At 41.0% G+C, this 18,480-nt stretch overlaps 1 long non-coding RNA gene across 1 annotated transcript; it reads right to left on the bottom strand.

Annotated features, from left to right (window-relative positions):
- Positions 1-3,078: 3,078 nt before the first annotated feature.
- Positions 3,079-7,486, bottom strand: LOC149981505 (uncharacterized). Its single transcript, XR_016482774.1, has 2 exons — positions 6,945-7,486; positions 3,079-6,648 (listed from the first exon to the last, which is right to left on the bottom strand). It is a non-coding gene; the product is annotated as an uncharacterized LOC149981505 (long non-coding RNA).
- Between the last annotated feature and the right edge of the window lie 10,994 nt (positions 7,487-18,480).

Here is an 18,480-nt window from a genome sequence, read left to right as displayed (position 1 = left end):
TGTGTGTGTGCGTGCATGCGTGCGTGCGTTATGGACTTTACTTTTGTAAGCGGATTCACATTTTTATGTCCCACAGAATGGACATAACAGAAATGAAACGTTTGATGTGTGTCTATAGTACACTTTGTACACCCCAAAAATCAGACTTGTGAATATTGACAAGTTTCAAAAAAGAAGCGTTATAGATGTTACGTGAAATGGACAAGCTTTTTGGGGTGAACATATAAGTGTAACACTATAGACTTTATGTCCGTCCCCTCACCCCGACCTGGACGCGAACCAGGGACGCTCTGCACACATCAACAGTCACCCTCGAAGCATCGTTACCCATCGCTCCACAAAAGCCTCGGCCCTTGCAGAGCAAGGGGAACCACTACTTCAAGGTCTCAGAGCAAGTGACGTCACCGATTGAAACGCCACTAGCGCACACCACCGCTAACTAAGCTAGCCATTTCACATCGGCCACATAAGCTTGTAAGTCTTAGGTCAAAACATGGATTCCCAATTCGAAGGCAAGGCTGGTACCTTGGCTGGTACTGACAATGAAGAGAGAACCAATTTTTGACTATATAAAAAGCTTGATGAACGTGAACTTTAAGATGCATCTTCAACTTTTTTTTTATATACGTTACATTGCCTGTCCAAGTCTGGACAAGACTGTAGAACATGCAAACACAACTCAATGCACTTCAATGTGGTCTGTATTGCTTAATAAACATCTAATATTCATAACTAGTGGGGCAAAAAACAAGCTTTGTGAGCCCTTTCTAAAAGCCAAAAATTATAATTGACTGAAAAGCCACCTACTCTGTAAGTCAAAATTCAGGCAATTTCATACTTAATATTTTCAAATAAAGCCTGAACTCTAACATATAAACCTTAAGGATAGTTATGAAAGCGTTTTCATCTGGAAACGACTAACTTTATTTGTGCATGCTCAGGTTGACTTTTACACAGAATCACCTCTTACTAATCTCTATGAGTCCCATCTGAGTCATCCAAACCACTATGCTATGGCCTGATGTGATCTCACTTTACCTCTAGCACGTATCCTTATGAGCCATAAATGTACTTGAAGGGCATTGCGATGGCGGTTAACAGTGGGCAGTAACGCAGTAAAAATCGCAGATGTGATGTTTAATCTAGAGCAGTATAGGAAAGGGCCAGAGTTTACATTGACACCCTGATGTCTCATGTCTTAAACGTTACTGTCACGGATTTCCCCCGGTACTGCTGCTCATTCCGTTCGCCAGCTCCGGAGGTCTACGTCACCGGCCTTCTAGGTGCCACTGAACTGGATCATCACCACCAACCCTGGATTGTCTTGTCTAATTACACACACCTGGTTCCCATTCCCCCTGATTAGAATGTGTAAAAATGTGCCCTCTGTTCCCCATTGCCCTTGTCAATCATTTTCCTATGTCCGTTGGTCTTGTGAGTACCCGTGCTCTGTTTTATTCGGTTTTTGGTGCTACGTGTATTTTTGTGCACTTGTTATTATGGGTCTCATCCCATAAATTATATTAGGTTACACTTCGCTCTTTTGTTTTGGGTCGAGATTTAAAAATCCCTATTATGTATTCCTGCACCTGTCTCCCATCCTTATGCAAATTGACAGTTACAGTATAAGTTGATACTTTCAACATTTAGGATGTCTGTTGGACACACACACACACACGATAATAATCTAGAATACCATAATTCCATCTCTTCCTTTAAAGATGTAAGGATGTGTTCTGGAGGCATGCTCAGTAAGTCCCGGCATGCAGTGTTTTCTCCCTCTGCACTGTGACTGTCGAAGCCTGTCGTAAATTCTTCCCTTCCCTTGTCTGAGTGGTTTCAGAGGTAGCAAAGAGAGTACCCAGTAAATCTCTTATTTACATTGCTATGTCAAAGGTTCTGGGCTAAGTCAGTGGGGCAGTCCTTCTGGGTAGGGAGTACATCAATATAGGGGAGCTATGCTCTGGGATAAGGATCCATTATCAAAGGCCAGTGGCCTTGAGTCCAATGTTGTTTACATACTCACCTCAACGTAACATGACTCAACGCAGAGGAGAATCCCTCATGACCACTTCACGGTCTCAGAGCAGAAATCTGTTTCATTTGAGAGAAAAATAATTGTGTGTGTGGTGTGTGTGATTCTGTGTGTGTGTGTGTGTGTGATTCTGTGTGCGTGTATATGAGTGTTTTTGTGTGCGCGCTTCTGGTGTATTTGTGATTATAGATGTGTCTCTCTTACACTGTATGTGTGTCTCTAATTATAGACCAATGGAGAGTCGACTAGATATTATCGCTGCAGGACTTTGAAAAGTTGTGTCATGTATGTGGTAAACATAGGCACTGCTTATATTCCAGTAGTCCACATTGCATACTTCAAATTTTGAACCCATGTCAGACTGTTGCTTTCCCTTCATAAAATGAGGGTGTTTTCGTGGGAAACATACAGTGCTGACTGGATTTAGCAGGCATAACCCACTTTCCAATATCACATGCCGAAGCACATGTCAAGTAAATTGACCTTCTGTGGAAATGCAGCTCACTGACATCAACGGAATGAATCTGGCGTAGCGCTACAGAGATACACGAAGGGGAAGTTGTGTTCACATAACTGCAGGTGGACGCTGGGGTTGCTGTGGATTGATGTCCTCTTAGAGAGCCGGTAGAACCCAACCACTGCCGGGCTGTGTAAATGTATCCCTCAGCCTAAAATAAGCTCTGGGAGAAGACATAATAAGATTGTCCCATATTCTAAATAAACTCCCATATCAATAACCCAACTTAATTAGGTTCAGACTCCAGGTTTAGTACAGCCAGCCGGCCGGGCGTGGTGAGGCTGCAGCAAACATTACTTTGAACATGTTCTGAATGGATCTGCATAAATACACGCATGCATTGATGCACACACACGCGTGCACACGCAAGCGCACACGCACACACACACAGTCGCCCCCATGGGGTCTCTGAAATAAGAAATAGTCCTCCGCTCATCCAATTCTGTTGAATGTTTTGCCTGAATCTGTGATGATGTCTCCCCTCAATTGAACAGTGTAGAAAGATGCATTGAATGAATAGGAAGCATTTTTCACCATGAGCAGCGATCAGAGTTTACCACATATGTTTTTTTTTTTACCATTTACATCATTGGGCAGCTCCACTTATAAAACTACTGGAGGATTCTGAGAAAATGTCAATAAAAATTGATAGGCACTCAGCAGTTAAAGTCAGCAGACAAAGGCATTGCACAAGTTGGTATCCACTGATTCAAGGATTAACTTTCAATTCTGGATCAGATTTCAGTACTTAACTTTGTCGGACACTGAGAAGTTGCAGCATGTACATACATATTCTTTATCAAAAAGTGATGTTTTTTTCCCCGACTGCCCCTCGTTATTTCATATAGCATTATTGATTACATTGTTATATAGCATATAGTGAATATAGAGCATATTTTCAATAGCCTTTCTGTAGAACGAACAGTCAGACAGAGCTGTTAGAGGAGAGCTTCAGCATGGATTACAGCATGAGACTCACTCTTTAATTGATGCGATTACGAGGTGCTGAGAAATGTCACAGAGACATTTGAATTAAGTCTGGTCTATAATTAAAAAACAACATAATCGCCACTCATAAGCATCTCTCCAGCATCGGTAGGCTATCAGGTCATTCTCAACCATACGTGAACTCTTCAAATTCAAGCCCAGTGCCCACGTTGTCTCGTCTCTCTCAAATGTCAGTTGACTCGATTCACATTAATCAGCGTCTACTGTCCCCAGAACAAAAGACAAAGTTTTTGGCGTGTAAATTGAAGGTTTGGGAGTCTAGATAACTCTTTTCACTTGAGGTTATAAAAAGTGCAGTATGTATCGCATTGTTCCGTTCAGTAAGTGCATTTCGGGGAATTCAGTTGATTTAATGTGGTGAAGCTCTCACAGCACCTATTTATAATTGTTTTGCACATTCGCTACATTCAATTAATTGAACTAAGGATGAATGAGAACCTCTTTGATTTACCAGAATGCAGGGAAAATTGAAGATAGTAAAATATTTATGTAACTTTGTATAATTCTACAGCTTTGCTATTTATTGTCATGTACTGGTTGACTACAAGTAAGTGATAATGCCCGAGAAGCTGGTGATTGGAAGATATTGGCACTGGAGTTGATAGGCCCGAGATGAAGTTGAGGACTGGCAAAACGTGCCAATATATCCTCCAAACACCGGCTTCTTGGGCATTATCACTTACTTGTAGTCAACCAGTACATGACAATAAATAGCAAAGTTGTAGAATTATACAAAGTTACATAAATATATTACTATCTTCAATTTTCCCTGCACTTTTATACAACCCGGTTACCAACATATGGAAAAAAAATATTTTGATAAGTTTATTCATACTATTTAATCTTTCCTTGAGATCTAGTCCCGAAACAAATCTAGGGTTGCCACCCAAGCCGGCTGGTTGTTTGTTCTATGGGTTTGGTTGCCAGATACGCGACCCAGTCGTTAAGTCTTTTGATCTAAATCTATGGACGTTCTATGGCAACGTTCTTATCTCTTGTTTGGTAGCTAGCCAAGTTCGGCTAACACGGTCACATCAAACATCCATACCTAATGATGCGCGATTTCACCTGGCATAAAAAATGTACTCTCTAGACAGGACAATGTTCAGAAGAGCTTGCCAACTACACAGCTAACACAATCACTTCAAACTGAAGCTGGAATGACAGCAAACTAGCTACATTTACTGTTTTTCTATTGACATTTCTTTGTATACATAAAACTAGTGTTGATTCATGATTTCGGCTGGCGGTGAAAAGCTGGCAGCCTGTCTGTCTCATCTCGACTCCCGACAGGTTCATTACTATGGGACAGCTGGAGATCAAATTTCCACATTGAAACTATGTTGCAAATCTTCGCTGTTGAAAACCAATTTCTAGTCTAAAGGAAATGGGAGATAATGTCCAGATGCTTTTTACAGTGGAGATCAAGTTTATAGATTGCCTGGCTGAGCTGATGAGACAGTGGTTTGCACAGAAGGATGGATCATAGATTTAGCTGCAGGTAACTTCTGGAATAGACCCTGGTTTTAACCAATCAGTATCCAGAGTTAGACCCACCCGTTGTATGAAATAACAAGTAACCTATTGCAATACAGGTGAACATAACATGTTCTTCTCTTACCAGCACTGTTTACAGTAGTGCCTGGACATATGAAACTCCAACTCCTTGCCACCCTGAATGCACTACACTACAGACCAAGATTCTTTGGGTAGTCAAGTGAACAGAGAAACAACAAAAGTTCCTTCCAATTTATCCTCACAATACCTCTGCATTCCTGGAAGAGGCTTTCTGGCCTAGTTTAGGAGGATTAGCAGAAGACCGCACAGCCCACGTTATCTTAGTGCAGTTTGTCTCCTCTCCCTAGAGAGAGAGAGAGAGCAGTGCCCATAACTCAGAACAGTAATTGTCTTTGCATCCAGCAGGCCTACCAAGGGGTGTGAGCAAACCCCACTCCAACTCCAACCCCTTGTGTCTCTTTATCCCAGCTTTCAATAGGGATGAAGGATTCATAATTCTGGTAAGTATCAGACTCTCAACAGCCAGGATTTAGTTTAGAGGAGATGAATCAAATGATGTCCTGGGTATAAAAAGATAACATACACAAAGAGAGAGAGCAAGTGCCTAGATTTTGCCTCCAATTTGTATCTACATCACGCAGCCTAGAGTATGATCAAATCGAGTCCCTCAAATCCACATCAAATTGATGCTAATAGCAGAATTATTGACTTGACCCCAGCTTTTCACACCCATCCAGGTCACCCGTGATTCAAGTCAGTGTTCGAGGTCCATCTATGTCTGCGGATGTCAGGAGATGAAGTGGAAACCAGCACTATTGACAACGTTGAGTGCTGTTATCTTGAAGTAGGTTTTGGTTTTGCTGGATGGATGGGGATGGCAGATGGGTGTAAGCATCTGCCTCTGATTCTAAAGTTGCAATTTCAAATCTAGTGATGTAATTTTTTTCTTTGTTTTAAGCCTATCCCAAACCTTAACCCTTACCTTAGTCATTCGAAATTAATGCCTAACTTTAAGAAGTTTGAGTTAATGCCAGAACTTAACCCTAACCTTAAAAATTCAGAGTTAATGATGAAACTTAATCTTAAAAACTTTGAAATTTGACGTTTGAGAAACATGCATGAAAGTCTAATTCTGACGTGATATTGTGAGAGCTGGTAGGATGCAACATCGGGGGGCCTCTCTAACCTCAAGGCTACCTGACATACCACTCCTATTTCCTGATAAATTTTTTAAAACATGTAGATACAATGCATTTATATTTAAGGAAAACACAAAGAAGTTTAAAAACATAATTCCATTGTGGTCCTCTTTTTTTTTTAACCAAAATACATTATTCATCAATGAACAACAACTTAAAGATGGAAAAGGAATGGAGTTGAGTCAGTTTGTAAAATTCAGTATGGCTTGAGAGGAGGGCGGATCGATGGTACGGTACAGCCAGGGAGAAAGTCCGTCTGTCAGACAAGCCAGGAGATCTTCATCAGGGCCCATCGCTTTGTCCGACGTTCCCAGTTCCTCCATAGTAGCCTCTCCACCGTAAGTAGCTGACCCATCTGGGTGATGCTTCAGCTGTAAAGCGCCAGAAATGCAACCACACATCAGCAGTGGTCAGAAACAGTCTCTCTGCCTCTTTGACACCGCAGTCTCCACCTTCCAAAAGGCATGTGAAACCAAAAAGCCGTAGCTGCTGCTGCATGTTTTAAATGCAAACATTAGCCACCCAGCTAGCTAGCTAGCCAAAGCAAACAAACACATTTAACATTGAATCCATGTAACTTTGACATTGAAGACCACACTATTTATGTGATCAAAACAGAGATTTAAAAAAAAGTTGATATTTTTTTTATATAAAAAAAAAACAGTACCAGACCCTGCCACGACAACTCTGTTGAATCCACAGGGTCTGCATCCCTCCACCGTTAGACACACAAACTTCATGTAACAACCCTTCCACAAAGCAAAGCAATCCCTCTGGCCGCAAACGAGCCAAGAATCCGCAAACGAGCCAAGACCCCCAGCTTGCTCTGCGAAAAATTCACTCACTCTTTAGTTTCGGCCGATGTGACTGTAGTGCACACAGCCTCTTTCCAATTGTGCCTGTTTTCATTTAGCTCTCTTCTTTCCAAAAAAAAACCCGATCAGCACTCTGCGCAATTACAAAACGGATTGAGGAAGCAGGAGCCTGATTTAGCAGACTGCAGGGACTGCCACTTTCTATTATCTTTGGATCTGTGATGATTTATGCTTTGTGTGTGGGTCTCTCTCTCTCTCTCTCTCGATCCTCACATGCTAAGATCTCTCCTCTCTTCTCTCCTTTCCCCTATAGAGTTTTTCCAGGCCGGGCCTCCAGCCCAGACTCCACAATACCAGATGTCTGATTCTGAACAAACGGAACCACCAAGGAGGAAGTCCTTGGTAGAGAATCAGAGCATGTAAGCTGAGATAGTGTTTGATAAGCTTCATACAGCACAGGGGAAGTAAACAATGGGAATGGGGATGGAAAGCTGAGACATAAGAGGGTGTTCTCTCTAAGGGATCTTTGCACAGTATGAACAATTTACCCAATTATTATTCTATATACGGTTACAGACAGAAGGGACCTGGTATGTTTCTACACCCGCTCAGTGTCACAAGATGGCTTGTAATGGAAAACATTTTCAGAGTACTTGTTTCGTATCTCAAGGGTACATGCATATTATGTAGAATAATGGTCCATTCTACGTGTGAAACTGTAATCAAAGTATTCTTAGTACGTGTATTCACACGTTTCTGTATCGGGGGTTGAAAAAAAAGACACTAAATTGTTTAGCCCTACTTGTCTTATTATCTTAAGGGTACACATTGTGATAAATGGTAACAAATCATATTTTTGTATCTGTAATCAATGTGTTGTAAATGCTTGTACACAAAAAAAAAGACACACAGCAGTGTATTTGATTTATATCTCAAGGGCATAAAAACCACTCACTATTTAGACTAAGACAAATTTGCATTTGTGAATCTGTAATCAAAGTCTTATTAGATCTATGTACACATTTTTAGGGAGGTTTGAGAAGAAACATCAAACTGTGTAGACTATTAGAAATACACTTGAAAGGTTCAAAACATTGAAATGAAAAACAAATATAATTTGTGTGATTTTCTAACCAATATAGGTTAAGCCTCGCTCTATACATTTGACACACACATCTCCAAATGTCCACTGAGATCTGTGACCTAAAGTTGAAAAATATTTTTAGACTTGAGCCATTGGCATCCTAAACCCTACTACCCACAAGGCCTATCTTACTTCCTGTTCCTTCCAGGCAACCAGCCCTACCCAGCAGGCCATGCTATTCCAGTAATTGAGTGAGTAATGGACTTATTCCACTGAGTGCACTTTATACCAGGCTGTAAATCCCAAGGCAAAATGGCAGATTAGAAGAAAAAAGGTAAGAAAAGAAATAAAAGCGAAATAAATTCCATAGTACTGCTATTCACGCACAATAAATCCAATAAAGGTCTCAGTCAGTTTGTGTCAATCCTGTCTTCCCAGCATTGTCACTCTTCTGGCCGACGGTCAGCAGCCATCTGTGGCTTTCTGTGGTCGTCTGGAGTTATTTGCTAACAAGACAGTGGGTAAGTATCTGGAATGTATCCTGATGATCGTAATCAATTTTTCTTTCCCTCTCTTTTCCTTTCTTAACTCCTAAAAGTCTTAGCTAACATATGGAATTGTTATATGTTCATACCATGGATCATTTAGCCATTTGATTTGGCATTTTTGGACCCCTGTAGGTATCAAGAAAATATAAAAACTATATATTTGATCAAATATTGAATTTGGCCTTTAGTGCTAAAGCCCATAGAAATGCATTGAATAACATATTCATACGCGGCAAAATAGACAGTAAAACGATTACTCTTAAGAATGAAGGTTTTGAAGTTGTCTGTCCTATATCTAGGAGATATAAGAAAGCTCAGGAATTATTATAACTTCAGAATATATTCATACCCTTTGACATAATTGTACGTGTGGGGTACAGAGATGAGGTATTCATTTAAATATCATGTTAAATACTATAATTGCACACAGACTGAGTCAATGTAACTAATTATGCAACATGTTAAATACATTTTTAATCCTGAATTTATTTATGCTTGCCATAACAAAGGGATTGAATACTGATTGACTCAAGACATTTCAGCTTTTCATTCGTAATTCATTTGGACAAAATTCTAAAAACATACAGTTGAAGTCGGAAGTTTACATACACCTAAGCCAAATACATTTAAACTCAGTTTTTCACAATTCCTGACATTTAATCCTAGTAAACAATCCCTGTTTTAGGTTAAATAGGATCACCATTTTATTTTAGGAATGTGAAATGTCAGAATAATAGTAGAGAGAATTATTTATTTCAGCTTTTATTTCTTTCACATTCCCAGTGGGTTAGAAGTTTACATACACTCAATTAGTATTTTGTAGCGTAGCCTTTAAATGGTTTACCTTGGGTCAAATGTTTTGGGTAGCCTTCCACAAGCTTCCCACAATGAGTTGGGTGAGATGTTGCTTCAATATATCCACATAGTTTTCCTTCCTCAATATGCCATCTATTTTGTGAAGTGCACCAGTTCCTCCTGCACCAAAGCACTCCCACAAAATGATGCTGCCACCCCCTTGCTTCACGGTTAGGATGGTGTTCTTCGGCTTGCAAGCCTCCCCCTTTTTCCTCCAAACATAACAATGGTCATTATGGCCAAACAGTTCTATTTTTGTTTCGTCGGACCAGAGGACATTTCTCCAAAAAGTACAATCTTTGTCCCCATGTGCAGTTGCAAACCATAGTCTGGCTTTTTTATTGCGGATTTGGAGCAGTGGCTTCTTCCTTGCTGAGCGGCCTTTCAGGTTATGTCGATATAGGACTCGTTTTACTGTGGATATAGATACTTTTGTGCCTGTTTCCTCCAGCATCTTCACAAGGTCCTTTGCTGTTGTTTAGGGATTGATTTGCACTTTTCACACCAACGTACGTTCATCTCTAGGAGACAGAAAACGTCTCCTTCCTGAGCGGTATGATGGCTGCGTGGTTCCATGGTGTTTATACTTGCGTACTATTGTTTGTACAGATGAACGTGGTACCTTCAGGTGTTTGGAAATTGCTCCCAAGGATGAACCAGACGTGTCTACAAATTATTTTTATAAATCCACAGGTACCTCTCCAATTGACTCAAAAGATGTAATTTAGCCTATCAGAAGCCTATCAAAAGCATTTTCTGGAATTTTCCAAGCTGTTTAAAGGCACAGTCAACTTAGTGTATGTAAACTTCTGACCCACTGGAATTGTGATAGTGTTGGAAAAATTACTTGTGTCATGCGACTTGACCAAACTATAGTTTGTTCACAAGAAATGTGTGGAGTGTTTGAAAAACGAGTTTAATGACTCCAACCTAAGTGTATGTAAACTTCTGACTTCAACTGTAATTCCACTTGGACATTATGGAGTATTGTATGTAGGTCAGTGTCACAATTTCTCAATTTAGTCAATTTTAAATTCAGACTAAAACACAACCAATTATGGAAAAAGTCAAGGGGTCTGAATACTTTCTGAAGGCACAGTATTTAACCCTCTTCCATACATACATTTTTTTTAAACCGGTACTGACGAGTCCTGTGACACTTGTGGGGGGATGCAGAACAAACAAAACAGAGAGCACCATCGTGTTCGTGAGTCTCATCTTTCCATAGAGTGGTTTGTAGGTCACATTACTGTTCAGACGCTACAGAGATTTTCGTGAGAAGACCGATTTTCTAGATGTGTACTTCGTTATCACGTCATTGTTCTCGAACATCTGTAGTGTGCACAAAGAGAATAAGAACATCTCTGTGGTGTTAATGAGCTGTGCACATGCTTGGCCTCCAACCTCATTGGACAATGCTGTGCTGATCCGATCCCGCCTCCCACTTAAACCTTGCAACCTTATCCACCAGTCAATTGTCCCTCACACGTGGTCGTGGCTAATTCCTGTTTTGTACAGACTAATATGGCAAGCAAGGAATTGTGATAGTATAATTCATACAATGGACAGTTATAACCTATTTAGAGTATATGTAAGTATCAAATGACCTACTCCTTTAAAGTAATGTAATTATTTTAAACAGTGCATTAAGAAAGTAATCAGACCCCTTGACTTTTTCCACATTTTGTTACATTGCATCCTTTTTCTAAAATGGGTAAAATATTTTCTCTTCTTAATCAATCTACACACAATACCCCCAAAAGCAAAAACAGGTTTTGAGAAATTTCTGCAAATGTATTAAAAATAAAAACAGAAAACACTTTTTTACATACGTTTTCAGACCCTTTGCTATGAGACTCGAAATTGAGCTCAGGTGCATCCTGTTTCCATTGATCATCCTTGAGATGTTTCTACAACTTGATTGGAGTCCACCGGTGGTAAATTCAATTGATTGGACATGATTTGGAAAGGCACACACATGTCTTTATAAGGTCCCACAGTTGACAGTGCTTGTCAGAGCAAAAACCAAGCCATGAGGTCGAAGGAATTGTCCCGTAGAGCTCCGAGACAGGATTGTACCGAGGCACAGATCTGGGGAAGGGTACCAAAGCATTTCTGCATCAGTGAAGATCCCTAAGAACACAGTGGCCTCCATCATTCTTAATTGGACAAAGTTTGGAACCACCAAGACTCTTCCTAAAGCTTGTCGCCCAGCCAAACAGAGCAATCGTGGAGAAGGGCCTTGGCCAGGGAAGTGACCAAGAACACGGTGGTCACTCTGATAGAGCTCCCGAATCCAACTGTGGAGATGGGAGAACCTTCCAGAAGGACAACCATCTCTGAAGCACTCCACCAATCAGGCCTTTATTGTAGAGTGACCAGACGGAAGCCACTCCTCAGTAAACGTCACATGACAGCCCGCTTGGAGTTTGCCAAAAGGCACCTAAGGACTCTCAGACCATGAGAAACAAGATTATCTGGTCTGAGATATAACTCTTTTGTCTGAATGCCAAGCGTCACGTCTGGAGGAAACCTGGCACCATCCCTACAGTGAAGCACGGTGGTGAGAGCATCATGCTAAGGGGATGTTTTTCAGTTGCAGGGACTGGGAGACTAGTCAGGATTGTGGGAAAGATGAACAGCGCAAAGTACAGAGAGATCCTTGATGAAAACCTGCTCCAGAGCTCTCAGGACTGGGGCAAAGGTTCACTTTTTCTGAATGTCCTTGAGTGGCCCAGCCAGAGCGTGGACTTGAACTCGATCGAACATCTCTGGAGAGACCTGAAATCAGCTGTGCAGTGACGCTCCCCATCCAACCTGACAGAGCTTGAGACGATCAGTCAAGAAGAATGGGAGAAAGTCCGTGAATACAGGTGTGCCAAGCTGTATTCACTGCTAAATGTGCTTCAACAAAGTACTGAGTAAAGGGTCTGAATACTTATGTGAATGTGATATTTCCGTTTTTATTTCTTTCAGATATTTGCACACCAAAACAACATTTTGATTTGTCATTACAGGGTATCGTGTGTACATTGATGAGGAAAACCCCAGATTTAATCCATTTTAGAATAAGGCTGTAACGTAACAAAATATGTAAAAAGTTAAGGGGTCTGAATACTTTCCGAATGAACTGTTTAAGTCTGTGTTTTCTATGACATCCCTTATCATGGAATACCTGCTTTGTGCCCTTATAAGGACAATAGGTGAATGTACACATGGGAATATTTGATTGGGATGGATGGTTGAAACAACAGAAAGGTAGGGCGATATTTAAAAAGTTAGTGGGTGAAAGTTTGCAGTATACATTTATCTAGTGCATCAACAATATGTGTGTTGTGCCCGTGATGCATACTAGGTAAAACACGTATTGTCTATTGAGCAATTTATTCCACAATTCTAACAAAATACACCACTCATCACCTGTTATTACCTCCCCTATATTTGTCAGTTCCCCGCTTCTGCATTGATTGTTTTTTGGCTTTGTTTTCTTGTATGCTGACGCTGTTCCTGTCTCGTTCCATGTCCATTCCTTATTAAATGTTTGACTCCCCGTACCTGCTTCGTCTCTCCAGCGTCATTCCATGTGACAGACAATTGTCTTCTAATAAATTTGTCAGACTAGAATGCCATCTTTGGCTCACGTCATTTTCTGCTTGCTTCCAGAGAAATGCAGGCTATTGAAAGAGATAAATACAACTACAAGTGAGGTCTAATACATCACATTTCAAATGATCAAATGTGTTTTAAGGATGCATGGATTTGATCGATGTTTTCTACGCATTTTAGTTTTCCATGTCATGGTAAGGTCACGTAGCGAGGCAATCCCACTTGCTTCAGAGCACACGCTCACTACATGACATGACATGACATGACATGACTGCAGGTTCAAATGAAAGGATTCTGTGCCTTTCTCCGCTGAGAGAGGACTGCAGATGTTTTATTATGCATGTATGAGCCATACATTGACACGTTGAGTCCGTAACGGGAGGTTTAAAATCTAACTTTGTAGTTTTCAATGGATCTTAAATTCTCTTTCCGTTTCTTCCTCTCTTTTTTTTTATATCTCAGAACTTTCTAATTGACAAGCCACAAACCACTCTGGGCAAAACATTGGAGTCTCTCACAGTCCAGTGGTAAAGGAGAGAGAACAGAGAGCTGCTCCCATTTTCCCCCCGAATATACCACTGAGCTACTCTCACAATTAGAAGGCCTACTGGCCAGACAGCCTATAGCAAAATAAGCAGCCTGAAGTCAAAACAAAGGCACAGCACAGGAAGGAGAAGAAACCCAAGACAAACGCACATGCACACACACACAAATACGGGTCGAAACGTCAAGCAACCTGCCAAGCAAAATATTTTCTGCCGACTTCTCATGCTGATGCTACCATGAGGATGATGGGAGAACTGACCTCATCTGCTAAATATTGTTTTTGCCTTGTACAGCAATTCCTCCTCTGTTCTGAGTAGGCCAGTCTACGACGCAGCACAGCGCAGGGCGGTTGTATTCTTTGTACAGGGCTATAAATTAGTGTTTTTGTGGGAGCCCATAACCGTTGCTAAGGGCTGGAGGGGATGGGAGGGAGGGGTGGCCATTGGCCAGTTAAAATACAGATGTCGGTCCGGCAGCGTAATTCCATTCAGCCATGATTTATATTTAGAACACAGCAAGCAGCCACCAAGCCTAACCTGACACTGCCACTGCCACTCCTAGCTCATGCAGGAAATCGAAGTTGACTACAACCTAATGAGAAAAGTGAAACACTGAACTTTTATGAGTCTCTCACAAATTTCAGGCCCATAATACCGAAGCTAATCATCTAGCTAAGGAGAGCTGAGGAGGGAGACCCATACATTAAGAGCCACTTTCCCCATCAGTTCCCCTGGTGTGAAATATGCATTGTGGAAAAGTTCACTATTTCAATACTGTGGCTTCAGCCCAACATTTGTGTCTTTCCTGGATTGCTTTTGTCACTGCCTAATATAACACAATGAGTAATTATGTAAGGAATGTAAGTAAGTAAGGAATTCCATGTCACTTTGGGATAACTTTTTGGAATAGTCAGAGAACTTTGAAAGATATTTGGTAACATGGCACAGAGTCAGCTCATTTTCTATAGTGGGATTATAGACTCTTACTTACTTACTCCTCTTTGTTCCCTGTGGAGTATAAGGCCTCAACAAGCCCACGCCATGTAAGATGGCCCTCTCAGCTTTCTCAGCTTTTATTTGTTCTTCAGGCTCTCTAGATTCAATAAAATAAATGCAACATTTTGACAAAACCATACTCCATGCCTGTTCATTTCTACAGTTTTAAATAAAACAGGATGCATTCTGTCCATAACCAATAACTCAGCCTTTTATAATCTATCTGCTTTATAGGCCTATCAGCTTTCTTAATACCCCTGTCCAACTAATGCGTAGACCCATTGTACACACCAACCGACCACGGACGTCTTTACAACACACCCCAGCTTTACTCACACACGCAAGCACATATATGTACACACACACACACACACCCTTGGCTCCTGATTCCAGTTTTATAAGCAATGGTCAGAGAAGCTATGAATTCTAATCCACCGGCCTGTAAATTGTAGAAGCTAATCCATCAATGCAAAAGAGGGAGCGCTGGGTAATAAACACCTGCATCCTCTTGAGGCATCCAGATTCATCAATGTGTACCGGGGGTGTTTTTGTACAAATAAGTTTACATAATGTCGGTATTTGCAAGTCAACAATTCAACAACGCAAATATTTCTGATGACCAGAAAAAGTTAGGGAGGGAAAATGCTGGTGGATAGCAACAGCTGGCTTCTTCTATATAGAACAAATATTTATTTAAAGTTGGTTAATCTTGACCAGTAGACTATAATTGTTTAGTTTCAAACATTTGTTTATTCTCTTATCTGATTAAATGCCTTTCGTTGCTTAAGTGTGACCAATGCTCTGCATAGGGCCTAGGTGTCGTTGCCAGCAATGTTATTTCCCTTTCAAGTTTCTTCCCAGCTGATAAACAGGATATTCTCCTTGGACAATGGGGACAGGAAGTGGGAATTTAGTCTATCCGTTTGTCTCTGAAGGCTTTACTCCCTGTGCACGTTGGCCCGAGCACTTTCTAATCTTCATGGTCAAGATGCGCCAATTAGAGCCCCTGAATCAGAGGAAACAGACAATGCTTTTGGAACTGTGAACACGCCGACGCCAGCAGTAAAACAATGGTCTTGACCTAACCCTTGGATAAATCATTACAGCTCTGACAAGAGGGACAAGGCGAAAAATGAAGAAGCCCCAACTGGTATTATTTTCACAATTTAGGTTTACAACCTGGTTCAGTAAAGTACTGAAGTTGCCTCCCGCCGACACACTTGAAAAATGAAGAGGGGAAAAAAAGGGGGCACATATAAAAAAAACTATGGAACTTTGGTCTCCCCAGTTTCCTGGCTTTAAATTAGCTGTTCATGGTCTCAGCTCAGAAGTAAAGAAATTACATCTTGTAAGATTTTCCCTGAGTTGCACATTCCACAGTGGGTGCTCTCAGTGGTATTAATGCAAACTGTGACATGTCTTATTGATCAATGAAGGGAGTGCGCACACACACACCCACCCACCCACCCCTGCACACACAGCACAGGGCAGGTGGAACAGTGGAGACAGACAGTGACAGCGGTGAGGTACTTCTGAGGCAACCCTCTCCTTTAATAAGGCAGACGATCAAACATGTTCTCTGTCCGTGAAAGAAAATATTATTTTAAAGGAGGGAGGGGTTGTGGGGTGGAAAAGGAGATTTGTGTTCAATTTTTTTCTTTCATCCAATAGAATAGGAGATTCGGGTTTCAGGGTTGCTTTGGGAAGATTGAAAACAAATGTGGGCCTTTGACACAGCACCGCACGTATATATCTCTCCCCAGCTAGCACATTTGGTTCCTTGGAAGTTGTGGGAATGTATATTTTTGGTATCACATTGGTTGTTGGAACGAAGCCATGAGTTTTATGACCAGTAAAACTGAATGTTTTATAAACGTTCTGAGAACAGAATTGAACGTTTCGCATGTCCTTGGAACGTTTATTTTTTGACAACGTTTCACTCTGGTTACTTGTTTTTATGTTTTTATTAATGCTCTGAGATGGAAATTAGGTTATTTGAAGGATTTTGAAAAACTTCCTTAGAACGTTCTCTGAATGTTTCAATAAGACTTTAATTAACACTGCTAGCTAATTTTGGGTTAACTTTTTTGAATTTCCATTTCAGAGGAAACAAGCACTCATTATGATCAGATGTGGTCAATTAGTGGGCGTGGCCAACACACCTAACAAGATAGAGGATAGAGAGAGTTTTGTTGATGCTGAGAACAGAATCAGTATGTTTTTAAATAGCATTCTATGAATGTTCCTAAAGTTTTCTTGTTGTTTTTATTCAAAGTTGTCTTAACGTTCTCAGAAAAATTTGAGAACATGACTTTAAATAGAACCATGAGGAAACCTGTAGGAAACGTAATGCTGAAGTACTGAAAATCCCACAGAAGAACGTTGTTTCTTAATGTTCTCCAAACAATTTGAGAACATTCCCAATCTCAAACCAGTTGGAGAACATTCCTAGAACATTGCCAACATTTTCATTAAATGTAAGAATGTTCGAACATTTAGGAAAAGTTCTGCTAAAGTAATGAAATACCAAGAATTTTTTTGTTTTTTCAAGTTCCTTAAATGTGCTGAAAATGTTCCATAGCTGAGCAACACGGAACGTTGTGGGAAAGCTGTATGCAAAATAAGCATAGGGCAACCACACTCTCACCAAAATCCAAGAGATAAATGGTTCTCAGAACATTATGTGCTAGCCGAGTCTTCTTTCCCCCCCCTCTCTCTTTCACTCTCCTCTCTCGCTGACTCGTTCTATCTTTCCCTCTACTCTGTTTGCAGCAATGATTCTTTCCTGGCATTCTAAAGATGGGAAATCAAATTTCGCCTCCCACCAACACCCCCACGCCATCACCCACGCCATCCCCCAAAAGGAGGCAAGTCTCCCCACAAACAAGCACATAAAAACTCACACACACTTTTACCCGCAATTACATAAACTCAGATAGAAACATGCTCTCATTTCGAAATGATTCACAAACCCTTTGACACTAACGCACGCACGCACACACACACACACACACACAGCTGACTCAGCAGGACAATTGCAGCAGTGATCACTCAGACAGAGGAACACATGTGTCGGTCGGGGGGGGACTGACTGACTGGTGAATGACATCAGCCCTGAGGCGATAATAATCGGGTGACCTAGGAGAGAGTGTCTTCACCGTAGCTCTCAACGAACACATGCACAGCAGACAACGTTCTCACACAATAATCAACTATATGACTACTATATATTTACAGTAATAACTCTCCAACCTTAAACCCCAAGTCAGCCAGACCGAATGGTACACACGCACAGCAGAGTGCAGACTTTCTCACACAATCAACTACAGTATATGAGCAGTTACATATCTTAGAGTAATAACTCCAACCCTAAACCCCAGCCAGACCGAATGGTAGGCTATAAAACACACACACACAAACACACACACACAGCGCCGCTATATTATTATGGCAATCTGAATCCAATTAACAGGCAACCCACTCAGAGTTCAACTGCCAGAGGGAGATTCAGTGAGGAAATATCATGGGAGATGAAACAGCAGGAGGAGAAAAAAATCAAAACAGTTTTTAAATGGAGAGTACTTGGGCCTTTGTGACATTCAACAACGGCTTTGTTCTTGCAGAGGAATAGAGAATGCTCACCTTCCATCTCTTTTTTTGTGTGTGTGCTGAATTCACACTCCCTGAGAGTCGAGGAATACATGGGCGAAGGAGGACGAGAAGTGAGTCTCTTTCTTTTCTCTATTTTCTCTTT

The sequence above is a fragment of the Oncorhynchus mykiss genome, chromosome 8 (assembly GCF_057628025.1).
Source record: "Oncorhynchus mykiss isolate SJ-2025 chromosome 8, ASM5762802v1, whole genome shotgun sequence".
NCBI classification, from domain to species: Eukaryota; Metazoa; Chordata; class Actinopteri; order Salmoniformes; family Salmonidae; genus Oncorhynchus; species Oncorhynchus mykiss.
The sequence above is the reverse complement of the archived record's forward strand: the minus strand, read 5'-3'. Positions and strand labels throughout refer to the sequence as shown.